Source organism: Dendroctonus ponderosae, unplaced genomic scaffold, assembly GCF_020466585.1.
Source record: "Dendroctonus ponderosae isolate FM_Combo_2020 unplaced genomic scaffold, Dpon_F_20191213v2 Dpon_F_20191213_5, whole genome shotgun sequence".
NCBI classification, from domain to species: domain Eukaryota; kingdom Metazoa; phylum Arthropoda; class Insecta; order Coleoptera; family Curculionidae; genus Dendroctonus; species Dendroctonus ponderosae.
Genome location: NW_026018715.1, coordinates 12,248,487 through 12,255,398, shown reverse-complemented (window position 1 = coordinate 12,255,398; position 6,912 = coordinate 12,248,487). Strand labels below are relative to the sequence as shown.

At 38.6% G+C, this 6,912-nt stretch overlaps 1 protein-coding gene across 5 annotated transcripts in view; it reads left to right on the top strand.

Annotated features, from left to right (window-relative positions):
• Positions 1-6,912, top strand: part of LOC109545559 (mushroom body large-type Kenyon cell-specific protein 1) — a 159,936-nt gene that overhangs the window by 105,966 nt on the left and 47,058 nt on the right. The window contains exon 2 of one of the 5 annotated variants that reach the window (XM_048666441.1): positions 1,717-1,762. The exons of the other annotated variants lie outside the window; for them this stretch is intronic. The gene's annotated coding sequence lies outside the window, so the exon portion shown is untranslated. The remainder of the gene's footprint in view (positions 1-1,716; positions 1,763-6,912) is intronic. 5 annotated transcript variants of the gene reach the window in all.

The window sequence follows — 6,912 nt, the reverse complement described above, 5'->3', positions numbered from 1 at the left end:
CAGGAAGGTGAGTCTGTTACTATCTTTCGCGGATATTTAGTCCGATAGACGTAGAAAATTTCAGAAAAATCAATCCGGAACCTGATTTTTGTCGGCTTTGCAAATGTGACTAACAAAATTGATGGTGCCAGTCATTTTCGCCCGCTTACTTAAAAATTCGCATCTCCCAAACTCAAGCACGCAGGAAGTTGAGTCTGTTACTATCTTTCGTGGACATTTAATCCGACAAACATGGAAAGTTTCCGAAAAATCCATCCGGAACCTGATTTTTGTCGGCTTTGCCAATGTGAATAACAAAATGGATGATGTCAGTCATTTGCGCCCGCTTACTTAAAAATTCACATCTCCCCAACTCAAGCACGCAGGAAGTTGAGTCTGTTACCATCTTTCGTGGACATTTGATCCGACAGACATGGAAAGTTTCGGAAAAATCCATCCGGAACCTGATTTTTGTCGGCTTTGCCAATGTGAATAACAAAATGGATGGTGTCAGTCATTTGCGCCCGCTTACTTAACAATTCGCCTCTCCCAAACTCAAGCACGCAGGAAGTTAAGTCTGTTTACATCTTGAGTGGACATTTAATCCGATAGACGTGGAAAGTTTCAGAAAAATCCATCCGGAACCTGATTTTTGGCGGCTTTGCAAATGTTACTAACAAAATGGATCGTGTCAGTCATTTGCGCCCGCTTACTTAAAAATTCGCATCTCCCAAACTCAAGCACGCAGGAAGTTGAGTCCGGTTCCGTCTTTAGTGGACATTTAATCCGATAGACGTAGAAAGTTTCAGAAAAATCCTTACGGAACTTGATTTATGTCGGCTTTGCAAATGTGAGTAACAAAATTGATGGTGTCAGTCATTTGCGCCCGATTACTTAAAAATTCGCATCTCCCAAACTCAAGCACGCAGGAAGTTGAGTCTGTTAGCATCTTTCGTGGACATTTGATCCGACAGACATGGAAAGTTTCAGAAAAATCCATCCGGAACCTGATTTTTGTCGGCTTTGCCAATGTGAATAACAAAATGAATGGTGTCAATCATTTGCGCCCGCTTACTTAAAAATTCGCCTCTCCCAAACTCAAGCACGCAGGAAGCTAAGTCTGTTTACATCTTGAGTGGACATTTAATCCGATAGACGTGGAAAGTTGCAGAAAAATCCATCCGGAACCTGATTTTTGTCGGCTATGCAAATGTGACTAACAAAATTGACGGTGTCAGTCATTTGCGCCCGCTTACTTAAAAATTCGCATCTCCCAAACTCAAGCACGGAAGAAGTTGAGTCTGTTTCCATCTTTAGTGGACATTTAATCCGATAGACGTGGACATGATGATTTTTTCAACTAAAAATTCAAATTTCTGCAAGCGCATTTTTGAGTTCAATGGATAGTTTTCGACCCAAGGAGCCACTTTGTAGTCAAATACAGGGTGCTTGAGACCGTATTAGAGCAGACAGTGGCAATTGAATATCGGATCTGTTTAAAAACCGCTCAAAACTGGCCAATTTTTGGCAGTTATTTCTATTTAGGGCTCTCTAGCCGGTTTATTTTTAAAATATTGTACCATTTAGGAAACTTAGGGCGATTTGTTTCTCCAAAAAGTATCTAAGAGGAAAAATTTTTTTCGACTAAAAATGTAATTTTTACATGCGCGTTTAATGAGCAATTTATAAAGAACTGAAAATTATTTTTTTTAAATCCTGTTTTCTATTTTGTTCCAGGTGAGTGAAACATTGGCCATCGTCATTTAGCGTTCGCTTATTAGCGGTAAGTGCCACTATTATCTATTTTTACCCATTTTTTAGCTCGAATAACGAATAATCGCACTTTTCAAATGGTGCCCGTGGATTATACGACCAAATCGCTTGATTATTTCAAGGCTCACACAAGGCCCATGCCCAGTGGCAGTGTGTTGCTTCAAGAAGCAAAAATGTGCAGTTTTCTCGTTATTAAATATTTTTTGCTGACAGTAGGTGTTCACAGTTGTCGTGTCTTTATTGCCTTAGGCTGTAAAGTTAACAGCTAAAAAAACTAAAAATACAATTAAAAACTTTTTTGTTGTGTAAGTTGTCGCACTTGATCAGATAATATATTCTCGCTCACTTCTAGAGTGTGTTACTTGCTTCAGTTCTCCAAGGTGGAGGATCGGAGGTTATTTCCTCCATAAAACCTGTTCCTTTTAAGGAACCATCAATAATTAAATATTAAGTGATCATTCTGAACTCACCAACTAAGCGATGCTGATATTTGACCGGATTTATATGCGAGGCAGGTTTTATGCGTACTCTTGACTATACAAGGAATTGCATCCATCCAACGCGAAAGTTTGCTATTGAAACCATTCGAAAAATTCCAGTTAAGATTTGTTGCATACCCAACTTTCATGTTTAGTGTAAGTATTAGAATTTCAGTTCATCCATAAAATAAGTTGAACGCAAATTTCATTTATCATCACTCATAAATCCCCAAAATTGGCCTAAATCAAACAGCTGAACTGCAACAACAAATAAATTAACCGACAAGGTAAACGGCTGATAATCGAACACGCTCTTCTATTAAAAGTTATTGCTATTATTGCGCTAATTAAACGCGTTGGTTAATTGAATGAACCCATCGGATTATTAGATTTCAGCAAGTAGTTGCCAATAATAATCGAACGTAATACCGATGTTTTCTTTTCGAAACAACAGTACATCTAACGGTAACTGGTCTATTTGTTTTTGTATCATATCACGCCAATTCAAGCAGACAACGCATTCGATGGAAGTGCCGATAAATATGCAAAAGTTTAAACAATCTTGTATTTGTTTCGTATCAATTTACGTTGAAATTCGTAAACAAAAACAACACATTGTTTGTTTTAAGCTGAATAAGAGTCGATGTTAACAGGAGTCTGTAGTACGATTTACACCGATAAAATCAAGATTATGGTTGTTTCATTTATTTTTACTAATTTCGTGCCTAATTGGTGCTAAAGGAGGGAAGAATTCCTACACAGGTGCGAAAGTTGCACTGTTGCCATATGGATGAAAAATGCCCATCTTCCCCGATAATTCACTTTTGAAGTGAGAGTGAACCTCATGGATCTAATGAAAAATGATGTTCGAAACGAAGTTTGGGTAAAAACTGACGTTTTCACGTCCCAACTGTCTGCATTTGCAGCATTTGGGCAGCGCACACATACCTGACGATATATTGAAATAAATGATTGCATGTCACGTGAAAATTAATGGCCACAATCAGATAGATGTGCATGCACGCACGAAATGTCATTTTTAGCAACAAAAAATCAACGGTCGATATTTGGGTTGTTCGAATTTTTTTTCGCCCAGTTTTTCCGATCAACTGATAACGGTGGCCTTACTAATGCACCTAGGAAATTATACGGCTATTTTTTTGCCGGGGCCCCAGTGTCGTCCATGAATATTGAATTATGCGTGCGTAATGCAATTTTGTACTTTTAGCGTCCCGATAAGCTTAAAACATTAAACCGTAGTCGAAAGCTTTGTTCTTTGTGTTTATCATGCACTTGGACCGGTTCGGATCCCTTGCATGCAACAATGGTAAAATTATGTTTTTGTGACGTAACATAAGTAAAGCGTAGTGCCTCTGCAGATGTTACCAAGGTTTAGGGTTTCGTCGCTTCAGCTCCGCATTGTCTGAATAGGAATTTTATGAAAATTCCATATTTTCACTGGCGGCTTGCACAATGGGTTAACTATCTATTACGTCGCTGTTGACCTCCAAATATCCTACCAAATTGCCATCAATTAGCGACTATCAAAAATTGCACATGTCGGCGACCATTTTGTGTGCGCCGACAAAAACAACCAAATTATGATAATAAAAATTCTAAGAACTTACGAGGGTCACTCGGCTGTTTGCCATTCGGCTCCACCTGAATGGCTAATTCGTATTATTATGCACGTTAATGCCATATAATATTAATTACATTGCTAATGACATTATTGTGTAGATGTTTTATTCAGATTTTCCGCGCCATTCAGTTTCTAACAAATATTCGAAAATTCTGGCAAGACACTAACTCGGACGGTTTTTTTGGACCAGATGCGAAGAGGGCCAGCTATTGATCTGTTTTTAAATTACAAATTTACATAACTTGACGAAGCTTTACATTTGCACGAAACTTGTGTGCTTCAAATGTCTAAGAAGCATGTTTTGTCTCCTACTTGTTGATAAAAGTTCGCCCTTTAATCTATAAATGCCCATTACAGTTGCAAATCTAAAGACGCTATTTATAAACATGTTATATAGCTCGTTGACTAATAGAGCGATTTATAGGGCACTTTGCCCTCAGAAACGTGTGATTAATTCGCACTTATAATGGTAATATAATTGCTGCAAGAACGTGCTGCTGAGAATTAGTGAGAGGTTTCACACTTAAATCTTCAGGAAAGTGCATTATTGCAGTCTTTTAAAATATTAACATTAGACTGCAACAAAATGAGAGTGAGTTATGAATTGACTTCCGCCAATCAACTACTAGATACTGAACTGGTGCGACTAAAGCAAGCCAATGAAAACATCGCACATAAAAAAATTTGGGCCTGGTCCAGGTCAATTTCGGTCCTCGTAACCAACGCTCGACCCACTATTGGCCCGAACCAAAAGCTTAGAGAACCTTGAATTAGAACTAGCAAATGGCAAAACAGCCATGAATTAGAGGATATACCGACTAGGGGACGAAAATTTCATTTCTTTTATCTTTAAATCAATTCAGTCAATGCTCATCTAAAAATGGACTGATTTAACCAAATGCAGAAGTTCTTGCTGAGGTCAATTGACTTTGCTATGCAAAATCACCCGATTAACAATAGCCAGACTGAATTTAAGCCACTTTTATGCCGCCTACGAGCTACATCAGATTTAAACTGCTTCCATACGAGTATCAAAGACCGGCTTGCAAATAGGTTAATAAGCATCGCGGCAGTCTAGCATAGTCACGAAACGCTGTTTAGTCTCTTCAAAGTAATTGTTCGTTGACCTGTTTATAGATTAGTCGAATAAGCTGGCAAAAGGAGACTGTTTTTGCGTATTTTCTGCAACAATGTGGCGCTTTTTCCCCATCCTGCCACCGTGGGATACGTCTCTACTTCATGTGTTTTGGCCTAGGTACCTTTGGAAAATCCCATGAAAAAATATGAATTTGTAACGCGTAAAAAGAGTAATGAAGCTTAAGCAATTATGAAAGTTGTGATAAACAATGTGAAGCTAAATGATCCTTCTGTAAAAAGCATGATAATTTCTTCACTTTTCTTAATTTAGGCAGCTGTTCATAATTAAATGGTTAAAATAGGAAATTTTGCAGATGGTGTTCTTTGCCTGATCGGTTAGGCAGTAAATTAGCAAATAAAATTTCCACTAATCAAGTTGTGCGGATTTGCTCACTAGAAAACATAATCAATGAATAAATAAATTGGGTTTATCGTTTAATAAACTGACATGTCATTCAAGCCTAATCAGACAATGCCAAATTAAGTGTCCCAATCTGCAGCAGTCGTTAAGAAAATCAAATTTGATATTATGCAAGTTCGATAAAGCCTTGCTTTGATTCGTTCGGCATTTTCATGGCAAATGATGCAACCTTTCGATTTGCTGGCCTTATATTGTTTGGGTGGCAATGGCAATTCAAGCCAATTCAACTCGTTCCCTTTCGCTTTCCGTTAGATTTAAAATATTGTTAATGCATTTGGACACATTTTCTCTGAGACCTGATGAAAATGATTGTTCTTCTTAGCAATAGTCCTGCTGAGCTTTGCCTATACCAGGTTAGCAGGTTTCCCAACCATGATATTCTTCTCCTTCCGGCGTTTCTTCCTCTTGATGGTGTGCATGATTTCTAGATCATTCTTTTCAACACTTATATGTTTGTTATGTGCGCTGTCCTCCTATTCAGCCACATTTCAAATGCTTCCAGTCCCCTCTGGGTGGCTTCTGTGAGTGTCCCAGATGGAGCTCATTTTGTTAAATACAGTCCTCGCTTTCTCTATGCGACTTTATATCTCTTGTGCGTTGTTTCGGTGCTCCTTCATTACAGTTCCAAGATGACGCTTTTGCTGATACTTTTGCGCATTGATATTGAACCATATTGTTGACTGTAATGCGTGATTTGGTCCAGTAATGTTTGTAATGTTTCCTTACTATCTGCTCACCAGATCACCGTGGCGTCGTCGGCATAACGAATATTGTTTCTCCTGGAAGATACATTCTTCCACTCCGTTGAGGGCTTTGTTAAACATTCTTTCAGAGTAGAAAGTCAAAATCAACGTCTAGAGAATAGAGCCCTGTTTGACCCTACATGATATTTTCATTTGCTCCGTTTGGTCTCTGTCGAGTATTACTCATGCTGTCTGATTCCAGTACGGATTTAAGATTATTCGGGTTTCTTTATCGTCCAAGCCAGTATCTTCCAGAATATTGATCATTTTATGATGTTGAACGCGATCAAACTCGTTCTCGCACTTGTTATCAATTCTTCTCCGAATTAGTTTAAGAAACATCTTAAGCATATGACTGGTCAGGTTGATGGTCCGATATTCCCCACACCTCTTTGCCCCGATATTTATGGGCAGCGTGAAAATTTTGATTGTAGCCTTTTTGCAGAGTTGTAGATTATGTTCAAGATCTCGGTAGTCCATGCCATTCTCTCAGAATCCAACAGTTGAAGAAGCTCAGCCTCTACATTATCCGGATGACCACTACTTTTCAGCTACTTTATATCCACCTCGTGGATCAGTATGGGTGGCCCTTTGTAAAGTCAGGGGGGGTTATGTAGAAAAAATACAGTCTTCTGTTATCTAAGAAATTAGAAAAATGATCGTCGTTTTGTGCAAGGGTGGCGCAAGATTATTGCAAAATTTCATGTTTTCCGTCCCGTTTCGCATGTTTCTCGGAAG